This window comes from Carettochelys insculpta, chromosome 26, assembly GCF_033958435.1.
Source record: "Carettochelys insculpta isolate YL-2023 chromosome 26, ASM3395843v1, whole genome shotgun sequence".
NCBI classification, from domain to species: Eukaryota; Metazoa; Chordata; order Testudines; family Carettochelyidae; genus Carettochelys; species Carettochelys insculpta.
Window position 1 is genome coordinate 15683237 of NC_134162.1, and position 16851 is coordinate 15700087.

General features: G+C 48.7%; 1 protein-coding gene across 15 annotated transcripts in view; it reads left to right on the forward strand.

The window, feature by feature from the left end:
- The window catches only part of LRIG2 (leucine rich repeats and immunoglobulin like domains 2), a 161566-nt gene that overhangs the window by 49649 nt on the left and 95066 nt on the right, over positions 1–16851 (forward strand). For 12 of the 15 annotated variants that reach the window (XM_074977340.1, XM_074977334.1, XM_074977347.1 and 9 more), the window contains exons 20-21: positions 506–568; positions 1377–1477. The gene's annotated coding sequence lies outside the window, so the exon portion shown is untranslated. Of the gene's footprint in view, positions 1–463; positions 569–1376; positions 1482–16851 lie in introns of all 15 variants that reach the window. The other 3 variants (XM_074977335.1, XM_074977336.1, XM_074977343.1) reach the window with 3 other exon arrangements.

Sequence of the window (16851 nt, forward strand, 5' to 3'; positions counted from 1 at the left end):
AGTGGTTTAATCCACCTCCGTTTTTGAACATGGGGGAATAGTTTAGGAAGCAATGACTGCAAATGGGAGTTTAGATGCAAATAAACTGCAACACAGGCTGTCACTATAGCACTTGTGTGGACAGCCCAGCTAGTGGAGCCTGTAGGCATCGATGTGCAGGGTGTCCGTTATTCCTAGTGCAGGGTATAGTTAGAGTCAAAGGGTTCAGACACTCTCTAATCTCATGGTACAGCTCTCTCCCATCTGAAAACCTTTTGCTCTGGAGTGAGCAAGTCTTACTAGTGAAATGCATCCCACACATACCCAGTTCAATATAGTTGGTAGCAACAGTTGCAGTCTTCTGGTCTCATCTGTGGCAGGGTATACCACAGCTATGTGTTTTCCTGGTGGGAGCATAAGAATACTCTTAGCTAGCATTGATGCAGGTATTTTCAAGATGTTCTTTTTCTTGCTCGGTCACAAGAAGGTAGTCTATACAGTAAGCCCAGCTGATGTTTGCCAACAGGCCTTGTCCAAGGATAGCCACTCAAGATGGCAAGATGTGTGGAAGAACAGCTCAAACACTGAGGTAGGATTAGTCAGCTGTATTTCATGTATGTACAAGTGCTTACATGATCGTACAATTCTAATGTGGTGTTAGCACAACAAATTCAAATTACTTGACCATAACTAAAGCTCAGATTTGGCTCTAGGTGTCCAAACAGGTGAGGCTACTTGCAGTTGTCATCTTCGCTCAAACTCAGTCTGCCTCTTCTAAGGTCATTTGCAGACCTCTTGATGCCTTAGATGGTATTAGTCATCGTAATGTTTCTGAAATCAGCTTGTTATGTTCTAGCTGAAGCTGGCTAGCTAATGGCCCATACACGCTAGTCCTAAGAGCAAATTCTCCAGCAAGGTACCAGTAGCAAAACTGAGATATTGTAACTAGGCTGTCTGATTTAATGTAAATAGAAAGATCCAGTTTCGGAAGAGTTACAGCCTTGCAGCTTGTATGCCCTTCTCATGCCTGCTGTGGCAGGTATTTAGTATTCATAGCAGATAATTCTTAATTACCAGCTTTTGTCTCCTGCCTTCCCTCTGGAAATGTGAATTTCTTTTGGTTTTAGACCACTTAGCTTTTCAGCCTTTTGTTTTCTTAATTGCTGTCTGTGAGGGAAGAAATCATTCTGTCCTCTTTGTAATGCTGTTCTACTAAAACTCCCCCAGCCTTTCCTTTGGGCAGGGATGCAGGTACACTTCTGTCAGGCCCAGGGCACCTGCTCTATCTGGGCTGCCTGGCCAGTGCAAGTCACTCTGCTGCTACCCTTGCTTGTTACCACAGGTGGTGTCCTTTTGGCAACTGTCAGTTGATTTGACATGAGGTGGTCTCATTTCAGGTTCCAGTAGCCAAGTGTCCCTGGGACCAAGCCCCCAGCTGTTCACTGCAGAAAGGGGAAATGGGACACCTCCCAGAGCTGTGCCTTCTCGGAAAATGACTGTAGGTATCTTATTTTCCTTTACTTACCCTACTCTTTTCCTCTCAATAAATTCCTTCTTGCGCTATCTCTTGTTCTGGTAAGCAAAGCTTATCCATCCTGTCTTCCCTCATGCCTTCTCCCTGTTCATCTTCTACGCTGTTTTTCAGTGCTCTCTTGCTTTGACACCGCTTTGTGCCCTTCTCTAGCTTCATCTGCTCTAATCTTCGTACTAAAATCCCTCCCCTCATCCTGCAGGATATTGTCTAACTCGACAGTGAAGGTCTGCTGTGACCTAAAAGCAAAGGTTGCAGAAGCAAAGCCCTATTGCAAAGAGCAGCGGTTGATGTGCATGACTGTATTCGTCACTGGTTGTGGAAGTGTGACACATGGGAATCTTTGGCTTTTTTTCCCCTCCCACAGCTGCTGCTGTAGCAGCAGAGCCAGGCAGCAGGGTCACCAAGGGCACTAACTTGGCAGAAGTACAATCCAGATTCTGAGGCCTGCATTGTGCTTTTCCAGCAGTGCTAGCTCACCTGCTTGGAGGCGTAGCATTGCTGCCAGCTGTTGCAGCAGACTTTCTGGTTTCAGAAAGGCAATCAGCTAGCTGCCACCCTTGCCTTGTGTCTCTGTGCTGGTCTGTAGCATACTTGATAAGTTTTCTGTGGGATTACTGCACTACCTATGTCTCAGTAGTCGTCCTGTCTGTACAGGACTCGTTGGACTCCCAGGCACAGCTTTCTGTTCGGAAGGGAACTAAACACCAGGGTGGCTTCTCTGAGGTAGAAAGCAGAACAAGGCCTAAACTTAGACTATACAATTGCTGTTCACTCAGGTGCCTGTGTGCCTTTGTCCCATTCTTAGCTGCAGATGAGGGCAAGGCAGAGCAGAGCTGGGTGCAGGGATTCCAGATTCTATTACTGACTGACAGTTCCTCACATGCTCTTACTGCTTCTGTTTGAAAAATTGGTTGACTTGCTTAACAATATTGCTGTGAGATACTCAGCAGAAAGCAGTGCTTGGCATTAGCCATGTGTGCTCTCCATAGCACCATCCTGAAAGCCTTATTTTTAATGTCCCTTGGCTGACTTTGCATTGTCCCCATTGCAGTAGGACTGCCCTACTGTGATAAGGACTCCACTGGTCTGAGTGTATCTCCAAGTTCCTTCATAAGCCTACTTCCATGGGACAAAGCCCCACCTTTGCACACATGGCAGGAAAGTCTACCAGAAATGTGTCCTGATACTGCTGTCTCTGGCAAGTTAGGAGCCTGCTTGTTCCTCATGTGACAAAGAAACAAAAATTATTGAAGGTAAGGTCATAATCATCTGTTACCCAAGTATATTAAATTAACCCAGCAGCCTGGTGTGGATGAGATTAAAAAACTGGGCCACCAAAGAGGAAAGACAACCAACAGCTGCATCCACCTTGGGGGTTTTGTTAATGATTCTTTCACTTTTTGGATTAGTGTTGCGGCACTTACCTATGCTTTAATTCATCTGTGGTTGAAAACAGTTGGATGTTTTATGGGAACTCCTTCTCCCTGATTTCTGGCTTCTTGCATTTATCCCTATAATGCTTTATGGCTCTTTATAGAACCAGCTGTAGATGTAGCTACAGTGCTCCTTAATCCTCTTCCGACGTCTCCTCCCCGGCTTCCTATATGGACATTGTCAGACTAGCTCACCTCTGTGGGTGAGAGGCTTTGTTCTGCGCAGGATGACCCCTAGATGGTGCCTGAGCATTGTGGATGCAATGGTTGACTGACAGATGAGCAGCTTATGTAATGTTACAAAGGATCCATCTTTGCTGAGCACTGCACAGGAAAATAATGCAGGAAGGAGGCAACAGCTGGAAGAGGTGAAAGGTGCTTGACTTGTATGAGAGGAACTTCAGTAATGCAGTGGAAAAGGAACAGGTTCTCGCATGTCTCTACAACACTAGTTCTTGTTTAGGCTTCTGAGCCTGAACCTGCCTTGGGAAACATGCTGCAGCTGAGAGCCCCCAGATGGGGCAGGTGAGACTAAAGGTTTTGGCCTCTTCCCCAGCATGTAGCCCAGGGGAGGGGAAGTTTTGGTACCAAATGACTGGAAGACGGCCAATATAACGCCAATATTTAAAAAAGGCTCTAGAGGAGACCCTGGCAATTATAGACCGATAAGTTTAACATCAGTACCAGGCAAATTAGTAGAAGCACTAGTAAAGAATAAAATTGCAAGGCACGTAGAAGAGCACGAATTGTTGGGCAAAAGTCAGCATGGTTTCTGCAGAGGGAAGTCGTGTCTAATCTTAGAATTCTTTGAAGGGGTTAATAAACATGCGGACAAGGGGCACCCAGTGGACATAATATACCTAGATTTCCAGAAAGCCTTTGACACGGTCCCGCACCAAGGGCTTTTATGTAAATTAGGTGGTCATGGGATAGGAGGAAAGATCCTTTCATGGATCGGGAATTGGTTAAAAGACAGAAAACAAAGGGTGGGAATAAATGGTAAATTTTCACAATGGAGGGGGGGTAACTAGTGGTGTTCCCCAGGGGTCAGTCCTGGGACCGATCCTGTTCAACTTGTTCATCAATGATCTAGAAAATAAGCAGTGAGGTGGCCAAGTTTGCAGATGACACCAAGTTGTTCAGGACAGTCAAAAGCAAAAGGGATTGTGAAGAACTACAAAAAGATCTCAGCAAACTGAGTGGTTGGGCAGCAAAATGGCAAATGAAATTTAATGTGGGTAAGTGTAAGGTAATGCATGTTGGAAAAAATAACCCAAATTACACGTACTACATGATGGGGTCAAATTTAGCTACGACAGATCAGGAAAGGGATCTTGGAGTTATAGTGGATAGTTCTCTGAAGACATCCACGCAGTGTGCAGCGGCAGTTAGTAAGGCAAATAGGATGTTAGGAATTATTAAAAAAAGGGATCGATAATAAGACAAAAGATATCATACTTCCCCTATATAAACCTATGGTACGCCCACATCTTGAGTACTGCGTGCAGATGTGGTCTCCTCACCTCAAAAAAGATATATTGGCATTAGAAAAGGTTCAGAAAAGGGCGACTAAGATGATTAGGGGCTTGGAACGGGTCCCATATGGGGAGAGGCTAGAGAGACTGGGACTTTTCAGTCTGGAAAAGAGGCGATTGAGGGGCAATATGATAGAGGTATATAAAATCATGAATGGTGTGGAGAAAGTGAATATAGAAAAATTATTTACCTTTTCCCATAATACAAGAACTAGGGGACACCAAATGAAATTGAGGGGTAGTAGGTTCAAAACTAATAAAAGGACATTTTTCTTCACACAGTGCACAGTCAACCTGTGGAACTCCTTGCCCGAGGAGGCTGTGAAGGCCAGGACTCTATTAGGGTTTAAAAAAGAGTTTGATAAATTTTTGCAGGTTAGGTCCATAAATGGCTATTAGCCAGGGATAAAGTATGGTGCCCCAGCCTTCATAACAAGGGCAAGAGATGGATGGCAGGAGATAAATCACTTGATCATTGTCTTCTGTTCTCCTTCTCTGGGGCACCTGGCATTGGCCACCGTCAGCAGATGGGATGCTGGGCTGGATGGACCTTTGGTCTGACCCAGTATGGCCATTCTTATGTTCTTATGTTTATGGGCTGAGGGGGTCATTTCCCCCTAGAAATCAGTGGGGTGGGGGACACGGCACTGAAGCCCTGTGGACCAGAGTAGCTGCCCTGCATGTAGAGGAAGCTCAGAGGGAGACAGTCCTTTTGCAGACGGAAACTGACTTTTAGACAAAAGTATCCTGAACAAATTGAACCCGAAGTCCTAATTTTTATGGCATTTACCCTGAAGCAAGAGCTGCCATGTATAAAACCAGATTCCCTCACTCCAGAAAGCTTGCAGCTGTTTGAAGCCAGATTTCAGTATCATGAAAGTGCCCTGACTTTGATGCTATCCATTGTGTAGGTATATTGGTGTGTGTTTGGCTGTGGAAAAGCATGCTTATTGATGGGATGGCAGAGTGTGTGTGAGTGCATGTATTCTGGAAGCTTATCAGAGTGATCATGATTACTTCATGTAAAAGGGTTGCATTGCATCTCAGAGAACAAGGGTCTGTGGGTAGTTGAGGTGGGGCACAGCCATGCCTTGCTCTCAGACCTAACAGTGCTACCAGAATCAAGCATAAATCTATGCATTTTTCATCTGGTGGATGAGCTTCAGTAACCATTTTATACACCTGGAAGTGGAGGGAAAGGAATTTGATCAAGCACACAAGGGAGTGGCAAAGTCAGGGTGAGAACCCAGGAGGCCTGAGCCCCACCAATGTAGTCAATCCATAGACTACAGCTGCTCCTTTATCTCCATAGTTGAAACTCACCTCTTCCTTGGAGCACTAATGCTTCCTCTTAGCATCTGAGCAGAATGAGAACAGCTGCCTGAAATGGGAGAGTGAAGAGCATTGTACTGGAGAGCTACTAAACGTCAGGCTGTGTCTTTTTTTTTCTTAAGTTTATTTCATCCAGCAGCACAAGGCTGGGCTCGGACCAGAGAACACAAACACTCCTAAGGCTACTATTTATCTCATTTTCATCCCAGTGCACAGCTATGGATTTGCTCCATAGGGGGATGTGTGTTGATTAAACTGTAAATGTTTGTTGAGTGCTAAAAGGATGACAAGGTGGATGGGTGTGTGCTGGAAAGCTGCCATCCTCAGCCTCATCTCTATTCTGCTGAGAGCTGTCGCTGCTGCTGCCCGGGTCTGACATGCGCTGCTGTCAGGCTACTTCCCCTTCTAGCCAGTAACACTTCAGAGCAGGCTTTATCTTGCAGGCTGACAGCTGCTTGTCCTGCAGTGAGAAACAATCCCTGCAGTGTTCAACATGGTAGAATCCCAAACAGGAGACGGAGGGCTGCAGCTCCCTTGTGCCTGCTGTGCAGCCCACGTTGCTGGATTGGATAGACCTGGTCATGGCAATAGAAGCAGATTTCCCCATTTTGCACCACAATTGTTGGAGCTGTTTTGCAAAGGCAGCGGGGCAGGATGCCAGGACTTGCATGCTTCTCTGCTGAGTTCTGTTCCCATGTGCATCTTTCAGACGTGGAACAATTCCACAGCCGTTGGGCTTGAGCAGTCTCTTCAGTATTTCACTCCGACCCCCACACATCTGCACGGCATCTGGCCCTGCTCCTTGAGCTGGGTGCTTGGCAACCTTTTTGTCCCTTTTGAGAGCCCAGAATTCTGGGGCAATAGAGATGTGCAGCTGCTTTTGCTGTAAAGACTTAAGCCCTGAGCGTGGACAATGACTTAGCTGGTGGGATGATGCTGTGAGTACAGCATCTGTCTAGCCTCACTCAGGCCTGGGTCTCAGCAGAGTGGATGGGGCTGAAGATCTGGGTTCCGTGTACTTTGCAGCTTGAGGCCCTCTGCACTACCTGCTTATTGATGGCTCCATGACATGACTTGGCAGGGTCCTGTCTGCTCTGGTACCAGTGGCTACTGTTCTACTTCGTGGCTGCTCTGCACAGTGGCAGGAGCAGTGGTCACTGTGCTGCTTCAGGATCCCCTGAGACAAGAGGCACTACAGATAAACATGTTCAGGAAGAAAAGCCATTGAAGTAGTGTCCAGTATAGCCCAGCGCATTCTGCGTGCCGAGCTAAAGCATCGGGACATTTATCTGAAGGGGTCGTTTCTGCAAACTCCATTGGGCCCAGCGTCAGCGGAAGTCGTGGTGAAACTGCCATCCTTGGGTAGAGGTGTAGAGATACCAGCAGTGTTGGTGCATTCATGGAGAGTAAGGAGCAGGGTCAGAGCCAATAACTGCCATGTTCTGTTCTCAGCAGCAGGCCCTGAGTCATTCCCTGAATTGACAGGCTAGGATTCCACCACCGGGCATGCTGCCAGGTGGCACCTGTGGAGCATTAGGGGAGTCTAATGCTGGAGTGCGGAGGCCCAGAACAATGAGCTTAAATGGTATTGGGTGTGCAGAAACTTCCCAGTCTCTGGCCAATGAGAAGTGTGCATATATGACCCTCTGGTACAGTGTGGCCTGTATTCAGCCCATGACTTAGTGGCAGTGGAATGTTACTATCCTGACAGCTACTTGTTGTTTTTTTGTTTTCTGTTGGTCAAGGAGTTGAAAGTACCTACACCAATCTGCCAGCACAAACACTAAGAAGGGTTCGCAGCAGGCAGGGTTCAACCCAGGTGTTGGGAGCAGGCAAATTGCTTGGGGCTATTTAGATGAGTGATGGCATTGTACTTGGAAGGCCTGTTCTGAGCTCAAAGTGAAAGTTAGGGAGCAGGTTCCTGGGCTGATGGGTGCTGCATCTTTCTGCTTAATTACAGTCCCTGGCAAAGCTGGTGACCTGCAGCTGGCTCTTGTTTTCCTGTAATTAAGAATGCTCCTTGAGTTTGTGGTGTTCCATTGTTTCTCATGTCCACAGGGTGCATCAGACTTAGTGTCACTTCCCAGTGCTAATGTTCTCACAGACCCAGGCTGTTCCGTAGCCCAGGATCACTAAGTGAGCCTGAGTTCAGCATGTTGGCCAGGAGAGGGGAAAGAAACAGCAGAGTAAAGGAAGGTGAGGGAGACTGTCTCATGCTCCCCAGCCCAGGGGGCCCGCCTTGTCTTTGCACAGGCTCCAAAGAAGTGTCTGATGTGGGAAAAATTGAAATGACAAGTTGCAGCAACTAGTGCTTTGAAAGGTCTAATAGTTGGGTATCTGTGTGGCTCCCTGTGGAACACTATTTGGTTTCTTCAACTGCCTGTTGTGCTATGTTAGATCAGAGTGCTTATGACACCTGGTTCTACGGGGTGAGAGTTACTTCAGCTGTTACTTTACATGGTACGTGTGCACAGGTCTCCTGTTTGACTACATTTATACTGTGGGCAGGGAAGCCCCAGTATCAATGCCATGCTATTCTATGCCTGCTGCTTCTGCTGCTCTCCCATGTGGAGAAGCTGTTTGGGTGCATCACTTGTTCACTCATCCAGTGTTACTGTGAATGATCTGTTGCCTTGACGAGCCAAGTGCCCATTTTAGCTGCTGCCGGAGCAGGAAGCTGAACTGACCGAAGAGTTAGATCATGAAACCGCAGGAATTCTTGCCCTTGGAGGAGCTGTGCTGCCTGCATTCTTCTCCTCCAACTAAAAGCCCAGTTAAATTGTTTTCTGGAACAAGGCTGCTATCCTTCAAGTGCCTGTTGCAAAGCAATAACAGCCTCTGTATAATGCTAGTTAAAGCAGCTCCTTAAACAGCAAGCACATAGTTACACTAAGCCATGGTAAGTTTGTGTAAATGAAGGGGGTAGCTTGATGGGAACAGATTAATCCCCTTCCTCATAGCCTAGAGATGAGCTCAGCCATCTCTTGCTGCTGAGTTGACAATGAAGCAGGAATACTACACGAACCACTCTTGTGGTATGCCCGATTTCTAGTTGGAATGTGAACATCTTGGCGAGGGCAGGTGCGGCTCCCATCTCAGGGCGTGTACCTGTGGTAGCTAAATCAGTGCTGGGTGGATTTGCTGGCTGGTGAGTAAAGCCCTCTCTCTTTAAACTATACAACAAGTACAGCTTTTGATTGTGCTGCCCCATTGGTGTGCCTTTCCCTCAAGTGGAGCTAAGCAGTCCTTGTGCTCTTTCCTGAAGCTGTCTGCTGGTTGGGAAACAGCTGTGAAACACTTAAGAGCTTGACAGGGTGTCCTCTGATGGAGGCCCCATATGGCCTATATCCCACTGAAGGAAAGGAGCAGCAGAGATGAGGGCTCAAGGTCCTTATGGAAGCAGTCACTCAGCCTAGTAGGCTCAGGTAACAGGAGCCACCGGGTGGTGGTGATAGTCCCATGCTGGAACTCAAATGTAGAGGAAGGGCAGGCTGTGCCTCACCACACCTTTCCTCTCTGGCCACGGCAGCTCAGGAGACAACCAGAGCTTGGTTCTGTCTGTGGTGTCCTTCTGTCCTGAGAGCTTCAGCCCTCAGCTAAGGGTCAAGATGAAGAGCCTCATGGGAAGAGGACAAGGTTGCTGTTTTTATAGTGTGCCAGGGTTGGAACCCAGTGTTGTGGGTGCATCCAGGTTTCCCTCCTTCTCTAGCCATTGGTAAATTGGTGTAAATCCTGAGGGAGGGTGGGGGTACAAGCATAAGCCAAGCCCTGAGGAGGGTACAAGGTTGCTTTGAAATCCTGAATGAAAGGATGCTGAAGACTGGGGAGGGCAGGCAGCTTTGTTGGATTTTTTGCTCTTGGGTGACCTGGCCAGAGGGCCAAGTGACTGACAGCCTGGCTTGATGGCTCTTCAATCTGTAGGGGTAGGACAAGGACTGCTATACTATGCAGAGCAGCAGGAGGTGCTTGAGGTCAGTGGCTCTAACTACAGTATTACCAGGTGGGCAGGTACTAGGGGTGACCAGCTTTCTCTATGCAGGCCAGGAGCCAAGTGAGAGGTGTTAAACAGTACTTCGTCCCAACCCAGGTGGGGCTGGAGTCTGTGTCCCAGAGCTGTGGGAGGGTTCACTGTTTGTCCCCAGAAGCTAGGGGGCACTGCTGCCTCTGAGATTCCTGAGGTACCATGCAGCACAGGATGGGCAGCTCCCCATTACATGTGTGGAGCTGAATGTTCCACACCAGAGAGCTCATTGCTTTGTCCCGTGCAAGTGAGAGATGAGGGAAGAAATGGCAGCTCAGGAAGCACATGTCTGAGGGGAGGAGTGGGAAGGCAGCACTGTTTGTGGATGAGTTTGTCTTCAGTGTGTGATACTCAAGAACATTTCAAGGCCTCATCTGTCATACATCCTGTACCACTGTCAGGTGTCCATGTGAGACCCCAGTACCTATCCCTCGTGCTCCAAAGTCACAAGTGTAGAGGATGAACTGGACTCCCAGCAGAACTTCCCTCTTTAGCCTGTTCCATGGCACGGCCAATTTCCCTAGCCCCTTGTCCTAGGAGGAAAAGCAGGAGGCAGCTGTAGATTGTAATGATGGTGTATTTTACTTACGTAGTAATGTTATAATCCTTATTGCTTCCTTTGGCTGGGGGAGCCTCTTGGTAGCACTAACATGAACTACAGTATGATTTCAAGCAGCCATAAACACAGTTTTCAAGTTATGGAGTCTGTCCCTTGCCACTCTTCCCAGTAACTCAGATCATTCCTGTAAATATGCATTGCTGCCATTGCTTGGCTCAAATGCCAGCAGCCGTTTGACACGTGCTTGGCAGGCTTGGAGCAGAAGGCTCACACAGCTGCTTAGCCCCTGCTGCCAAACTCCTCACTGCTGGACAGCCCCAGTGCCTTCAGCAGCTAAGCAGAGTTGGACCATCAAGACAAATTGCTACATGTCAGCTGAGGTGTTGAAGGTTGCAGCAGGTCCCTGGAGGGCATGGGTCCCAATCGCCCAATTCCAGCTCATCTTTCTTGGTGCACAGAGACTGTCTCCAGATGAGATCCCCCCCAAAGGGTTTTTATTAACTTGTCTATAACTTACATGCAGCACTAGGCATAACTGCAGCTAAACTAGCCTGTTCATTGCTTTGAAGGTGAAGTTGGACATTGTTTAATGTCTTTTCAGAAGAAGTATTATGTAATTCATCTTAGTATTTAAAAAGATCTCAAAGCCTTGCTCAGATTTACTGTCCTTAACATTGCATCTGGTGCTGACTGTTGCAGGGTCCATAGAGGTGGCCTTTATCGACCACTGGGCTGTGATCTGTGGTGTGCCAAAGAGCTTTCCATGACAAAGAAATCATTGTCTTGCTTGATTAATATCTAATGGGCTTCTGTGAGTGTATTCCTAGCCAAATCAGTGACTGTGGGGGAGGCTTCACTGAATGGAGTCAGAACATTTTGCAAAGACTGATCTGTTTCTGGGGGGAAAAAAAAAGTTAACTTAAAACAAATGCCTGGAAAGTGCTGGCCTATTAGCTTTCTTGGCTTCCTGAGAAGCAGGCTTGCTAATTGCACAGCATGACAGCATGAGTGACCTGCACACAATGCAGCACCTATTTGCATTTAAATTAAAAATATATTTTATAAAGTTTTCATTAAGTCCTGTTTGTCTTGCCAGACAGGTGAGCCATTTAACTCTTTACTGCATTTCATGTGCTGCCTTTCAGGCTCCTGTTAGCATTTAAATCAACACTGGGCTTGCTTAACTCTTCCTCATAGGGGAAATCTTTCTCCTGCAGTGGCTGTCATGCAGGGCTCATGGGGTAGTAATGAGAGAGGCAATCATTTCTGTTTAGGATCAGGTACAGGGGCAAACCCAAACTGGGCTTGGGAGCTGGGTTCCCACTCTGCAGAACTCGGACTACGTGAGCTGTTAAGAGTGACTTGTTAGCTCATACCGTACAGACTTTTTTGGCCACATCCAGGAAATAAAACTTTCTGGATTTGCTTCTGGCCCTGCCCCAAGCCCTTAGGTGAGTCATCTTGGGCAAGCCCCTGAGCCTCTCACTACCTCACTCCTCCAGCTGTGTTGTGGGGCTGACAGAACTGCACTTCCTCCCAGTGCTGAGGAGTAGGTAAGATAAGGATTGAGGCATTCAGCAGGTGCTGTGCAGTGGGCCAAAGAAGCATTTGAGACACTTTCACAGGATTTAAATGCAAACTCCCCATGTTACTCACCTATATGTTACTACCTCAAAGTTGTAGACTCAAGTGTTAACTTGCTTAATGGAGGAATAGTTGTTTCAATGCCAGACTCTGGATGAAATTTCCTTGCCTGTGTTAGGCAGTGGGTTGGACATCATGACTGGAGTGGTTTCTTCCAGCCTTACACGTGTGAAGTAGAACCTTCATTTTCTGATGTGCCCCTGTTTGGAATTGTGGGCCAGCTGTCTGTGTCTTTGCCATGGAGCCAACTCTGTGGCACAGAACATGGCATTGCAGTGCTTAGGGCGCTCCCGGCTCAATTCCCTGCTCCACTGTAAACCTTGTGTGACCATGGTGAAATCACTTAACTTCTCTGAGCTTCACCTGTTAAATGAGGATAATAGCATGACCCTACCTCTGACTCCTGAATAAATGCATTTAGAACCTGGGTGAGTGGCAATGGAGACCAGACAACAACTTCGTTAGTACACAGCCTTCGCTATGCAAATCCCAGAGTACATTTCCCAGCTAGCCTGTGCTGCCAGGCAGTGTAAAGATCTCTGTGCTAATGAACCTTGGCTTGGAATGTCCTTGTAAATGGAACTTGACTGCTTGGTTTTTCAGCATGGTCATACGGTACAGGAAAAGCACAATTACCTTTTAGGGAAATGCTTTTCCTCCTTTCCTGTGCTCAGGAACCTGAACAAGGTGTTTTGCATCCTCTACTGTTTTCAGATGGGTTTTCCTAATTGTCTAAAGGTTGCAATGCTTCCTTGTGCAGCATCCCTCTTGCACAGAGCAAGGAGCCTTTTGTGTGGACAGTCTCTGGTTCTCATCACATTGTTCCATGCCTGAGGCATTGCCTCTCCACTGCATTCTGCCAGTAGGTGCATATAGTCTCGCTGCTGCTTTAGTTCCACACCACCTAATGTACAGTAGCAGGAGTGTGCAATGCCAGAAGGACCTTGCATTCCAGTTAGTGGAAGACAGGAGTGCCAGCTCTTTCCAGGCCTGGGCCATGCAATGCGAGAATTAGACAAGTGGCTGTCAGGATCATGCAGCTAAAACCAATTAGAGGGGGGAAAAAGCTGCTGCTTCGTGTGGTCCCCGTGGGTGCTCCACAGTAGGTGTTGGGCTCGCCCGGTGTCACAGATCAGAATTCTTCTAGTAGTTTCCATTGGATTGCGCATGCGCTGATGCATGCAGCTCCCTTGCGCACCCTCAGTCATGTGCGCGATCCAGTCCCCGCCAGTTCCTTCTCAACCACCAACAGCTGCAGACGGAATCCGCTCCGGCTCTAAAGCCTGAGACAGATAAGAGAGTTGTTTTTACTTGTTAGCTCGTTGTTCTTACTATTACACAAAAAAACCATACAAAATAGTAGGAGAGAAGAGGAACGGAGGGAATGGGAGCGGACAAAAGGCTGGTTAAGCCATCCGCTACCCTGAAGGCTGTGAATGTTGTTTAGGTTGTAGAACACACTGATGAGCAGCTAAATACTCTCAACAGTAAAGAGACACTGCGATGGCTTCGTCGGGGTTTAAGAAGTGAGAGTCATGCCACGAGGCTATGCTGGCCTCTGATGGGCATAGTGAATGCATTCGTTGCCTGGGGGAGTCTCATGTTACCCAGAAGTGTTCGCACCGCACTAAGCTTACAGCCAGGGCCAGGAAGGACAGAGATGAGGCTCAAAATGATCTTGTTTGATAAGGCCCTTCAGCCTGAGCCACCGGAGAAGCCTCAGACAGAAGGGCCCTCTGGGTCGCATAAAAGGAAGGCGGCTTCTTTAACCCCCTCTGTGTAAAAGAAGAGGAAACTCTCCCTGGCTTGATCCTTGCCAGTGGTTTCAGGGAGCAGGACAAGTGGAACGCAGAGCCCTGAGCTGCAGGCTGATGAAAGTGGCAGTGCGGGAGTGCACGTGGCCAGGGCCGGGCCTCCGGCTATTCAGCAGGTAGCACTGAGGGCTCCGCGGGCGCCAGCGCGGCGAGCGCTGGAATCAGTGGCGCCGCCACCTCACGCGGCACTGGTTCTCATGGTGCAGGGGCACCCAGCACGGGGCCTGGCAGCACAGGAGGAAGCTACCTGTGTGGCACCGCTTATGATGCTACTGAGTGCGACACTGACAGCGGGGCCAAGATCCCTGGCACGGGAGGGTGGGGCGCCCACCCTGCAGGGGTGCGGGAAAGCTAGAGCCAAAACCCAGCACCTCAGTCCATCTCCAGGCAGGGCTGCCATGCTGTTATCACCCAGCCCCCCCCCAAGATACACACACCACATTGCAGGGCGGCAACTCCACCGGCCTATTTCGGACCTCCCTCTCCGTTCCTCCAACCACCTTCACCTTGGCTCAGGCCACCTTCACCCTTTTTGGGCATGGATCCCTATGAGTACTATCACATACCAGCTGCACCATTATCAATGTCACTGAGATCCCACTCTCCCAGATATCCTGGGTACACACTCTGATCGTGGTCCGTGTCTCCATCACCGGGCCCTTGTCCATGTTATGGCCGTCCTCATCATACGGAACACTGACATCTGAGGTCTAGATCCAGGGGCAGATCCCCTCCCACTCCTCGCCAATACCGCCATGTACACTCACTCTGGGAGAGGAACGCAGCTGTCCCGGCGTAATTCGGTCCAGAGTCCCGAGACACTCCTTCACAGCCCATGAGGGAGCAAGCATACCAGCGAACTCGGGAGCCAGAGGACTTGGCGGCGCCTCCTCATCCTCCCCAGATGAGGCCATTGTCCCCAGGGATGTCTCCCCTCCAGATGACTTTAAACAATTCCAAGAGCTGCTCAAAAGAGTAGCATACACACAAGACATTCAAATAGCAGAGGTGCAGGAGAAGCATCATAAACTCCTGAAAAATTTGAGACCCCCGGCTTCATCTAAAATCGCTATCCCACTGGATGAAGCCATTATGGAGTCAGCCACTAACATATGGCAGACTCCAGTCTCTCTTCTGCCTACGAATAAAAGGGCGGATAAGAAATACTTCGTCCCAGCCGAGGGCATGGAATTCCTGTTTAGCCACCCACAGCCCAATTCTTTGGTGGTCGAATCGTCCCAGCAGAGGTTGAAGAAGCCTCAGTACAAATCGGAGGGGTCAGATAAAGATGCGAAGAAATTTAGAGCTGTTCGGCAGGAAGGTCTACTTGTCCTCTACCTTATTACTGAGAGTGGCAAACTACGTGGCACATTTATCAAACCATAACTTTGACAACTACTCTAGACTTACCTCTCATGGATTCCCTCCTGGAAGACAAGAAGCCGGTGTTAAAGGCTATCGTCGAGGAGGGCTACGGGGCCTCACAAACGGGAGTTCAGATTGCCTTGGACGTGATGGACACAGCAGCACGCTCAACAGCCGCAGCAGTGGTAATGTGTGGGGAGTCCTGGCTCCAGGCGTCGGGTATCCCCAGAGATCTACAGGCGAAGATCATGGATCTTCCCTTCGACAAGCAAAAGCTGTTTGCAGAATCAACTGACTCGGTCCTACACTCCAGCAAAGATTTGAGGGCCACACTTAAGACCTTGGGTATTTACCCTCCCCCATACAAGAAAAATTCTATCCTCAGCAAAGACGCTACGCTTACCAACCACAGTGCGCACAATATCAGCGAGGCTATGACCAAGGGTGCCATCAACAGCAGCAACAGTACAGGGTCCCCAGGCGACGTTCTCAACAAAGTCGCACAACCTCGGGGCAAGCCCAGAGGGAGCAAGTTTGACGGCTATGTCAAGGACTGCACTATCAGCACCATCGTTCAATGCCACTCTCACCTCATGTTCCATCATCACCTCAAACCGTTCCACTCCCAATGGCAAAATATCACAACAGACAAATGGGTGCCGGAAATTATAGCCACAGGTTACACGATCCCCTTCCAGACACTACCACTGACGAAACCTACCACCTGGCCTCTTCTCAGGGACCCTTGTCATGAGGTGAGGCTGAAGCACGAGGTAGATCACCTCATGTTCATAGGGGCAGTGGAAAGAGTACTGGAACAATTCCAAGGAAAAGGTTTTTACTCACAATACTTCCTAACAGAGAAGAAAACAGGAGGTTTGAGGCCAAGGTTGGACCTTCGGGGCCTCAACAGATACTTGCGCAAGCAGCGCTTCCGGCTGATTACAGTTGCCTCCATGCTTACGGCACTGGACGATGGAGACTGGTTTGCAGCCCTCAACTTACAAGACGCTTACTTTCATATAACAATCCACCCAGCACACAGACGCTTCCTCTGCTTCACGGTGGGCGGGGAGTGTTTCCAATACAGGGTTCTTCCATTCGGCCTATCCTCGGCACAGAGTCTTTACCAAAACCCTGGCAGTATCATCAGCTTACCTGCACAGGCAGGGCGTGTTTATTTTTCCATAACTGGATGACTGCCTACTGAAAGGGGCCTCAAAGGCAGAGGTCCTACGCATGATATGTGTTACCGTGAGCAGCTTTACTTCGCTGGGCCTAGTTATCAATCTTGCAAAGTCAAAGACCGAACCCACGCAAGACATAGAGTTCATAGGAGCACGCATAAACTCTATTGCATCGAGAGTATACCTGCCCGACGCCCGCTTCTGCACCATCAGATCCTTGGTGTAAGTCATTATGTACAGTCCTGCGGTGCTGATCCTAAGATACCTGCAACTGTTGGGGCACGTGGCGGCCGCCACGTTTGTGGTACAGAATGCCAGGTTACGCATGCGAAGCCTGCAGCATTGGCTGGCGAGTGTTTACAGACCGGCAGCCCATACCGTTCACAGGGTAGTATCGCCCACGACGGAGGTACAGAAGTCACTCGTCTGGTGGGCAGATCCCAAGAAC